The sequence below is a fragment of the Sapajus apella genome, unplaced genomic scaffold (assembly GCF_009761245.1).
Source record: "Sapajus apella isolate SASKATOON/1434 unplaced genomic scaffold, GSC_monkey_1.0 scaffold173, whole genome shotgun sequence".
Lineage (NCBI taxonomy): Eukaryota > Metazoa > Chordata > Mammalia > Primates > Cebidae > Sapajus > Sapajus apella.
In genome coordinates this window covers 152,488-162,218 of record NW_022437113.1, presented here as the reverse complement: position 1 = coordinate 162,218, position 9,731 = coordinate 152,488, and the positions used below count along the sequence as shown (strand labels likewise).

The window sequence follows — 9,731 nt, the reverse complement described above, 5'->3', positions numbered from 1 at the left end:
CAGGCATCTCTTCTGCCTGTCCTTCCAGGCTCAGCACCACCACCCTGTCTCCTCCTCCAGGAAGCCTCTCTGACTACCTTGGCCTTGAAAAAGATCTTGCCCTATCGCTTCTCGGCCTTTTGGCTAAGATCAAGTGAAAAAGATGTTGTCCTTCCCTGTCTCAATCCCTGTGTGTCTCTCTCTCTGTCTCTCTCTCTCTCTTTTTTTTTTTTCCTTTTTTATTTTTATTTTTATTTATTTATTTTTTTTTGAGACAGAGTTTCACTCTTGTTACCCAGGCTGGAGTGCAATGGCGCGATCTCGGCTCACCGCAACCTCCACCTCCTAGGTTCAGGCAATTCTCCTGCCTCAGCCTCCTGAGTAGCTGGGATTAAGGCATGTGCCACCATGCCCAGCTAATTTTTTGTATTTTTAGTAGAGACGGGGTTTCACCATGTTGACCAGGATGGTCTCGATCTCTTGACCTCGTGATCCACCCGCCTCGGCCTCCCAAAGTGCTGGGATTACAGGCTTGAGCCACCGCGCCCGGCTTTTTTTCCTTTTTTTAAAGTTTATTTTTAGAGACCACGTCTCACTATGTTGCCAGGCTGGCCTCAAACTCCTGAGTTCAAGTGATCCTCTTGCCTCGGCCTCCTAAAATGCTGAAATGACAGACGTGAGCCCAGACACTCTATGACTCTTCTGTTACCTATTTATTACATGATCAGGTCTGGGTGCTCCTCTCAGGCTGGCCCATCCACCCTGAAGCCCCAGTCTGACCCAGCACAAGAGGGACTGTTCATCCCAGCAGGGGAAACTGAGGCACAGACTCAGTTTCCCTAGCTGCTTCTAACTTCATGAGGCATCTGCACAAGGGAAGGATTTGGCTCTGTTCTCAGGCTGGAAGCCACGAAATGCTTGAACATTGTGGGGAGCAAAGAAAATACCGTCTGTTCTATGCAAAAAGTGACTTTTCCTTATTACCAACAAAATAATGGAAAAAATAAAAGAGTATCTGGGAAAGGTGCCCACCGGCATGACCGAGGCTTCTGGAAGCTGCTTAGGGTTTGCCAAGTGCAGAGCTGGGGCCATGTGGCTATTCTATGGGGGCGGCTGGGCGAGGGGCCTAGGCTGACTTTGCGCTTTGTGTGGGCAGAAAGCAACAGTGAGGCAGTGAAGGGCTGAATTCCTTCCCTGAACCCCCTGTCCAGTCTCTGGGAGGGGCTGAGACAGGGCTGGCCTTGAGCAGCCCCATCCTGAAGCTGGAATACACAAGTCTACACTGAGGCAGTGGCTTCCTCAGTGTGGACCTCAGTTTTCTCACCTGGAAAATGGGCTGATGCTTGCAAGTCTCTGGTAGAGGGAGGAACATGAAGGATTCGGTCAATACCAGCAGCTGTGCTCTGGGGTGCCTGTCATTAGGTTCACAGGCAGAGGCCCTGCAGCTCTTTGCTGCAACTGGGGAAACTGAATCTGTGCCTCAGTTTCCCCTGCTGGGATGAACAATCACTCTTGTGCTGGGGCAGACTGAGGCTTCAGGATGGATTGGCCAGCCCTAGAGGAGCACCCAGACCTGGTCATGTAATAAACAGGTAACAGAAGAGTCACAGAAAGGGGCTGGGCTCACATCTGTCATTTCAGCATTTCGGGAGGCTGAGGCTGGAGGACTGCTTGAGCTCAGGAGTACAAGACCAGCCTGGGCAACATAGTGAGGCCTCGTCTCTAACGAGGGCAGCCCTGAGCTGCTGGCCCCACTCTGGTCTGAGCCCTCTTCTTCCTAGGTCTGGAGGCCTCTCTTCTAAAGAACTGGGCCAGGTGCAGTGGCTGAGGTCTGTAATCCCAGCACTTTGGGAGGCTGAGGCAGGTGGATTACCTGAGGTCAGGAGTTCGGGACCATCCTGGCCAAAACATGGCGAAACTCTGTCTCTACTAAAAATACAAAAATTAGCCGGGCATGGTGGCGCATGCCTGTAATCTCAGCTACTCAGGAGGCTGAGGCAGGAGAATTGCTTGAACCCAGGAGGCAGAGGTTGCAGTGAGCCAAGAATGTGCCACTGCACTCCAGCCTGGTGACAGAGGGAGACTCTGTCTCAAAATAAAAAGAAAAGGAAAAAGGAAAGAAGGAAGGAAGGGAGTGGGGGAGTGGGCTCAGTGGCTCACGCCTGTAATCCCAGCACTTTGTGAGGCCGAGGTGGGCAGATCACCTAGGTCAGGAGTTCGAGACCAGTCTGGCCAAACATGGTGAAACCCCATCTCTAAAAAAAAAGGAAGGAAAGAAGAAATGAAGGAAGGAAGGCAGGACTTGGGATGTCCTTGCAGGGTTGGCAGAGGCCACCACCCCAAGGTAGCTGACTAGGAAAGCAACTTTCCTTTGGGGCTGAGAAATGGTATGGGGGATTGAGCTTTCTGTCTTAAAGGGGAAACCAAGCGGGAGCTAGAACAGCTCATTCAGCACTAAGGAAGCTCAGGCTCTGGTCTTTGCCTGGTTAGATCTGAGGCAGCCTTTGGAGTGAGGCTGAACTGTCTCTCCTCTCCAGAGGCTGTCCCACCAGAGCAGCGACAGTCCAGCGGCTCTTCCCCAAAGCTGGGTGCCCAACTCCCAGTGACGGTCTTGGTACTGCTTCAGGTCTGTTTATGGCATGATTTGGTTACAGTTCATCTCTTACATGGATGTCTCCTGGCACCTAGAACAAGCCTGACCTGCAACCACTTTCTATAAGCACTTTCAGAAGCAGGAGATCCCTGGGTTCCAGCTTTCAATACAGTAGGCTTTGGAATCACGTGAGCCAGGGAGTGAGTCCCAGCCCTGCCGCTTGCCAGCAGTGCCACCCTGAAGTCACCTTCCCTTCCCTGTGCTTCATGTTCTCCATCCATAAAAGGGCATATGAATGTGTCACTTCTGAGGTTTACTGTAGGGATCTAATGAGTTCTTTTTTTTTTTTTTTTTGAGATGGAGTCTCGCCCTGTCCCCCAGGCTGGAGTGCAGTGGTGCGATCTCGGCTCACTGCAACTCCACCTTCCTGGTTCAAGCGATTCTCCTGCCTCAGCCTCCCTGGTAGCTGGGATTACAGGCACATGCCACCATGCCCAGCTAATTTTTGTATTTTTAGTAGAGACAGGGGTTTCACCATGCTGGCCCGACTGGTCTCCAACTCCTGAACTCAAACATTTCATCCACCTTGGCCTCCCAAAGTGCTGGATTACAGGTGTGAGCCACTGCACCTGGCTTTTTTTTGTTGTTAAGACAGGGCCTCACTCTGTTGCCCAGGCTGTAGTGCAGTGCCTCCTCGATCACAGCTCACTGCAGCCTCAGCTTTCTGGGTTCAAGCAATCCGTAATCCTCCCACCTTAGACTCTGGCTGGGACTACAGGCGCACACTGCTAACACCTGGCTAACTTTTGTATTTTTTGTAGAGATGGCGAGTCACTATGTTGCCCAGGAGGATTCCAACTCCTGGACTCAAGTGATCTGCCTGCCTCAGCCTCCCAAAGGGCGGGGATTACATGTGTGAGCCACTGCACATGGCCTCCAATGAGTTGTTATGTGAAGAGAAGGTGATTATAGGCGCTTAATAAATGCTTGCTATTATAAACACCATATTTATTTTTGATACGTGGTTTTGATCCTAAGGCAACTTCTTAGGATTTTCTTTTTCAAGGGTTAGAGGACTCCAACGACACCTGAACTCTCGAAGGCAGGAATGGGTCCAACCTGGCATGATACCCTCTAAATCTTTTTTTTTTTTTTTGAGTCAGAGTTTCGCTCTGTCAGTGCAATGGCGTGATCTGGGCTCACTGCAACCTCCGCCTTCCAGGTCCAAGCCCTTCTCTGCTTCAGCCTCCCTAGTAGCTGGGATTACAGGCATCTGATACCACACCCAGCTAAATTTTTTTTTTTTTTGTATTTGTAGTAGAGACAGGGTTTCACCATCTTGGCCAGGCTGGTCTTGAACTCCTGACCTCGTGATCCACCTGCCTCTGCCTTCCAAAGTGCTGGGATTATAGGCATAAGCCACTGTGCCCAGCCAACATGATCTAAATCTTTTTTTTTTCCAGGTTCATAATGTATTGTACAAATTGTATTATCACATGATGAGTTGGGATTAGCTTCTCCAGGCATGGAACTTAACAGATGAGGTTAAGAACCGGAGACAGTTTAAAATCCATTTATGTTGCTTTCACAGCTGGAGTTTTTTTGGACCTTAACTTGAAATATAAGATAATCCAAGCAATGCCTCCATATGTGGCCAGTACACAATTCCTTCTACCTCTGAGAGTATAAGAGCTGAAATATTTTTTAATACCAGTGAACTGAAATTGTTCATCAGCTTCTGGACCTGTCATGATCTCAATCTGCTAAAGCCACAAATTCCGCAGCCAGGGTCCCTCAACGACTGTATCCACCGCTCTGCCTGGCCGGAAGAAGCCGCCTTAGCCGGCCACCCATCCTCTAAATCTTTTTTTTTTTTTTTTTGAGACAGAGTTTCGCTCTTGTTACCCAGGCTGGTGTGCTATGGCGCGATCTCGGCTCACTGCAACCTCCGCCTCCTGGGTTCAGGCAATTCTCCTGCCTCAGCCTCCTGAGTCGCTGGGATTACAGGCACGCACCACCATGCCCAGCTAATTTTTTGTATTTTTAGTAGAGACGGGGTTTCACCATGCTGACCAGGATGGTCTCGATCTCTTGACCTCGTGATCTGCCCACCTCGGCCTCCCAAAGTGCTGGGATTACAGGCGTGAGCTACCGCGCCCGGCCCCATCCTCTAAATCTTTAGCTCCTGGACCCTCAGGTGCCCCCTCCAGCCACCTCCCTCTTCCTTCTCCTCATTCCCCAAACCGTAGCTGGTTGAGCCAACTTCCAGACATTTGCCTCTTGGGAAACTCCTATTCATCCCTCAAAGCCTCACCTTCAATGCTCTCCTCTCCAAGAAGCTCTCTCTCCTCCACCTCTAGACCTTCTCCAGCCCTCTTCCCTCTTTCTGGCCCAGCCCTGACCCCTGGGAGTGTCTGTGTCCAGCTTTGACTCCCCCAGCCTGCGTGGCTCTTAAGGGCTGAGACCAGGGCTGATGCTTCCCTAGAATTTCTCATCTTCCAGCACAGCGTGCACACATGTGGGTCAGGCAAAGGGGAGTTTGATGACTCAACACTATTGATGATTTTGCATCCCTTGAAGGAGACCCTGCCTTAAATTTCAGAACTTGACTTCTGCCCACGGCCAAAGCTAATTCATTCAACAAACAACCCCCGTGAAGCAACGGAGCCAGGCTCCCTCAGGTCCCGGCAAGAAAGGGTCGGGGAGTTGCGGTCGCCAGCACTGGGTAGTGGATTTGAGGATCTAGGACCAGGGTGAGTGGGGGATGGGAGGAGGCGGTGCTTGAGGACCCTTTGAGCACCAAACCTGGACCCGAGGTTCAGTTCCCGCAGACCTAATTACCCTAATTTGCCACATGCACTAATTACCTCCTGGGTGCCAGGTGGCTGGGCGGGGCTGCCCCAATTTTTGGAGGTAGGTCAGGGCCCGATTATTTTTGGCTGCGGCGTCCTTGAAGACTCCACCATCAGCAGTGCTTGAAGGGCAGAAAGTGGGACGGAGAAATTGAGGCCACATCAGGGGTGGCGCTGCGGGAATTGGGGGCCGGGTGGCCTTGGAGCTCCCTGAACGGGGGGATTGGGCCCGAGAACTGACAGTCTTTGGCGCCTAGCTACAGGTGGCACAACCTGGAGGGGCATGGGGCGGTGGCTCACGCCTGTAATTCCAACACTTTGGGAAGTCAAGGCAGGCAGATCATGAGGTCAGGATTCAAGAGCAGCCTGGCCAATATAGTGAAACCCAAGCTCCACTAAAAATTTAAAAAATTAGCTGGGCATGGTGGCGCCTGCCTGTAGTCACAGCTCCTCGGGAGGCTGAGGCAGGAAAATTGCTTGAACCTGGGAGGTGGAGGTTGCAGTGAGCTGAGATCTCATCATTGCACTCCAGTCTGGGTGACAGAGCAAGATTGTGTCTCAAAAAAAAAAAAAAAAAAAAAAAAAAAATCTAGAGGGGCTGACAATCAGCCAGCTCCATGGTGGATTGGTCTGAAAGTTTGTGTTGTTGGTTTGTTTTTTTTTTTTTTGAGACAGAGTCTCACTCTGTCACCTAGGCTGGAGTGCAGTGATGCGATCTCAGCTCACTGCAACCTCCTCCTCCCAAGCTCAAGAAATTGTCCTGCCTCAGCCTCCTGAGTAGCTGGGATTACAGGCGTGCACCACCATGCCCAGCTAATTTTTGTATTTTTAGTAGAGATGGGGTTTCACCATGTTGACCAGGCTGGTCTGGAACTCCTGACCTGAGGTGATCCACCCGCCTCAGCTTCCCAAACTGCTGAGATTACAGACATGAGCCACTATGCCCAGCCCAGGTCTGTTTTTGATGTGACAGCATGGTGGGGAAAGGGCCCCCAGGGGCTGGGAGTGGGGTAGTCAGATGGACCAAGTCCCGCCAGCTTGCTGTGTGTTCCTGGGCATGTTACATTTCATAAACTCTTCGCACATTTCCTAAGGGATGAAACAGGTGTAATTTTAAAAGGGTGCTTTAGGCAGTGGGGGTTGGAGCATGTGCAAAGGCCCTGAGGTAGGGACAGGTGGGTCATGAGAAAAGCTTGTGGGGTTGCTGAGACCTAGGGGCTTACAGGAACTGAGCAGAGCCTCGTGAGTCTTGGCAAGTTGTGTGGGTTTCATTCTGAAGGCACTGGGGAGCCATGGGAGAGTTTGGAGCCAGAGAGAGAGGGAGTAGTCACACTGACTCTGCAGGCCCTGGGCAGGGTTTCAGCTCTTAGGAGAGAAGGAGGTGTCTGTCCATGTGCAGAATAGATGCAGCCTCAGTTTCCCCACCCTGCGCAGAGTCCTGAGACTCCAGCAGCCCCAGAACACAGTGGGCCCTCTGCCAGGGAAGCCCCACCCCACTCCCACCCCACCCCGGAGCTCCCAAATGCTGGCTCTGCCGCCCACACGGCCTCCTCTCCGCCTGTCCCCCCATCCCACGCTCCTTCTGTGGCCTTGAGGGAGCAGCTGTGGGAACAGAGAGCAGGAGCCCGTGGGGAAGGCGGCTCGGAGGGGCTCTGGGGGCCGTGTTCCTGCTTGGTGACAGCCCACGCGGGGCTGCCGGGCGCCGAATGTTCTCACAGCAGCCGGGTGACTCACACGCTACGGTCTCTTCCCTGGGTCTGCCAGAGGGAGCTTATTCCTGGTCCCCAGGCACAGGCTGGGGCTCTGGCTTGGCCACTTGTGCCCTGGCGGTGGCCTCTAGGATCCCCACCCCCACCACCAGCACACACCAAGGGACACCTCTTTTATTTTTTTTTGAGACGGGGTCTCACTCTTGTGGCCCAGGCTGGAGTGCAATGGCACAATCTTGGCTCACCGCAACCTCCGCCTCCCGGGTTTAAGTGATTCTCCTGCCTCAGCCTCCCGAGTAGCTGGGATTACAGGCACCTGCCACCGCGCCCGGCACCAAGGGACCCCTCTAACCGGCGGTGCTTCCACCTCCTTGCTCCAGCATCGTCTGTGGCTTTCCTGGGCACCTCAGAGGGTGGCTGAAGCTTCTCACTGCCCACTGGCCAAGCTGCTCACTCCCACTTCAGAGCACGTGCACTGGGTCCCACCTGTGGCCTGAAATGCCCACTCTGAGGCCGCCGCCTCCATGCCCAACAGCTGGGCATGATGGTGAGTGCCTGTAATCCCAGCAACTCAGGAGACTGAAACCGGAGAATTGCTTGAACCTGGGAGATAAAGGTTGCAGTGAGCCGAGACTGCGCCACTGCACTCCAGCCTGGGCGACTGAGCGAGACTCCATCTCAAAAAAAAAAAAAAACGAAGTCAGGCCAGGCGCGGTGGCTCACGCCTGTAATCTCAGCACTTTGGGAGGCCGAGGTGGGTGTATCACCTGAGGTCAGGAGTTTGAGACCAGCCTGGCCAACATGGAGGAACCCCATCTCTTAAAAGAAAAAAAAGCCTGGCGCGGTGGCTCAAGCCTGTAATCCCAGCACTTTGGGAGGCCGAGGCGTGTGGATCACGAGGTCAAGAGATCGAGACCATCCTGGTCAACATGGTGAAACCCCGTCTCTACTAAAAATACAAAAAATTAGCTGGGCATGGTGGCACGTGCCTGTAATCCCAGCTACTCAGGAGGCTGAGGCAGGAGAATTGCCTGAACCCAGGAGGCGGAGGTTGCGGTGAGCCGAGATCACGCCATTGCACTCCAGCCTGGGTAACAAGAACGAAACTCCGTCTCAAAAAAAAAAAGAAAAAAAAAAGTCAGCAGAAGGCCACAGGGGATGGCTTACGCCTGTAATCCCAGCACTTTGGGAGGCCAAGGCGGACAGATCACTTGAGGTCAGGTGTTTGAGACCAGCCTGGCCAACATGGCGAAAATCTGACTCTACTAAAAACACAAAAAATTACCTGGATGTGGTGGTGTGCATCTGTTTCCCGAGCTACTCAGGAGGCTGAGGTGAGAAGATCGCTTGAACCCAGATGTCAGAGTGCCCGCCACCACACCCAGGTAATTTTTGTATTTTTAGTGGAGACAGGGTTTCACCATGTTGGCCAGGCTGGTCTTGAACTCCTGACCTCAGGTGATCCGCCTGCCTCAGTCTCCCAAAGAGCTGGGATTGCAGGTGTGAGCCCCCACCCCCAACCTACTGCAGTGAGCCCAGATCACACTACTGCACTCCCGCCTGGGCGACAGAGTGAGACTTTGTCTCAAAACAAGAAAAAGTCACCAGAGGGGAAAGCCTCGTCCTGGAACCCCAGTCTGAGAAGCCAAGCCTGCTCCCTGCAATCTTTGGAGCTTTGCTTACGCGGGGAACGGATTGAGGGATTCGCTCACCCACCTGCGGGTAGATTTGGTGCAGTCTGGGCTCAAACTCCAGGGGTACAACAGCCCTTCTGTGTGGAGACTCGGCGGGGGGCCCTCCCTGGCCCTCTGTTTCCTCCTTTGTAAAGCAAGGATTATTCATCATTAACTCATGTTTATAAAGCACTTAAAGCATCTAGGTCTGTTAGGATCCCCTGCCCTCAGGGACCTCATGACTGGGGACAAAGGAATGAGGAAATGATTTATGACAGAATTTTTCTTTTCCTTTTTTTTTTTTTTGAGATGGAGTCTTGCTCCATCACCAGGCTGGAGTGCAGTGGCATGACCTTGGCTCACTTCAACCTCCGCCTCCTGAGTTCAAGCGATTCCCCTGCCTCAGCCTCCCACGTAGCTGGGACTACAGGTGTGTGCCACCATGCCCAGCCGTGATCTTTTATGTGTTTAAATAAGATTTGTAGGCCGGGCATGGTGGCTCACGCCTGTAATCCAAGCACTTTGGAGGCCAAGGCGGGCGGATCACCTGAGGTCGGGAGTTCAAGACCAGCCTGACTAACATGGTGAAACCCCGTCTTTTTTTAAAAAATTAAAAAACAGCCGGGCGCGGTGGCTCACGCCTGTAATCCCAGCACTTTGGGAGGCCAAGGCGGGTGGATCACGAGGTCAAGAGATCGAGACCATCCTGGTCAACATGGTGAAACCCCGTCTCTACTAAAACTAAAAAAAATCAGCTGGGCATGGTGGCGCGTGCCTGTGGTCCCAGCTACTCAGGAGGCTGAGGCAGGAAAATTGCCTGAACCCAGGAGGCGGAGGTTGCGGTGAGCCGAGATCGCGCCATTGCACTCCAGCCTGGGTAACAAGAGCGAAACTCCGTATCAAAAATAATTAATTAATTAATTAA

General features: G+C 52.6%; 1 pseudogene across 1 annotated transcript; it reads right to left on the bottom strand.

The window, feature by feature from the left end:
- Positions 1–4,021: 4,021 nt before the first annotated feature.
- On the bottom strand, positions 4,022–4,426 carry LOC116542734 (annotated as a pseudogene). Its single transcript, XR_004265338.1, has one exon. The product of XR_004265338.1 is annotated as an ATP synthase membrane subunit DAPIT, mitochondrial pseudogene (transcript).
- Positions 4,427–9,731: the final 5,305 nt, after the last annotated feature.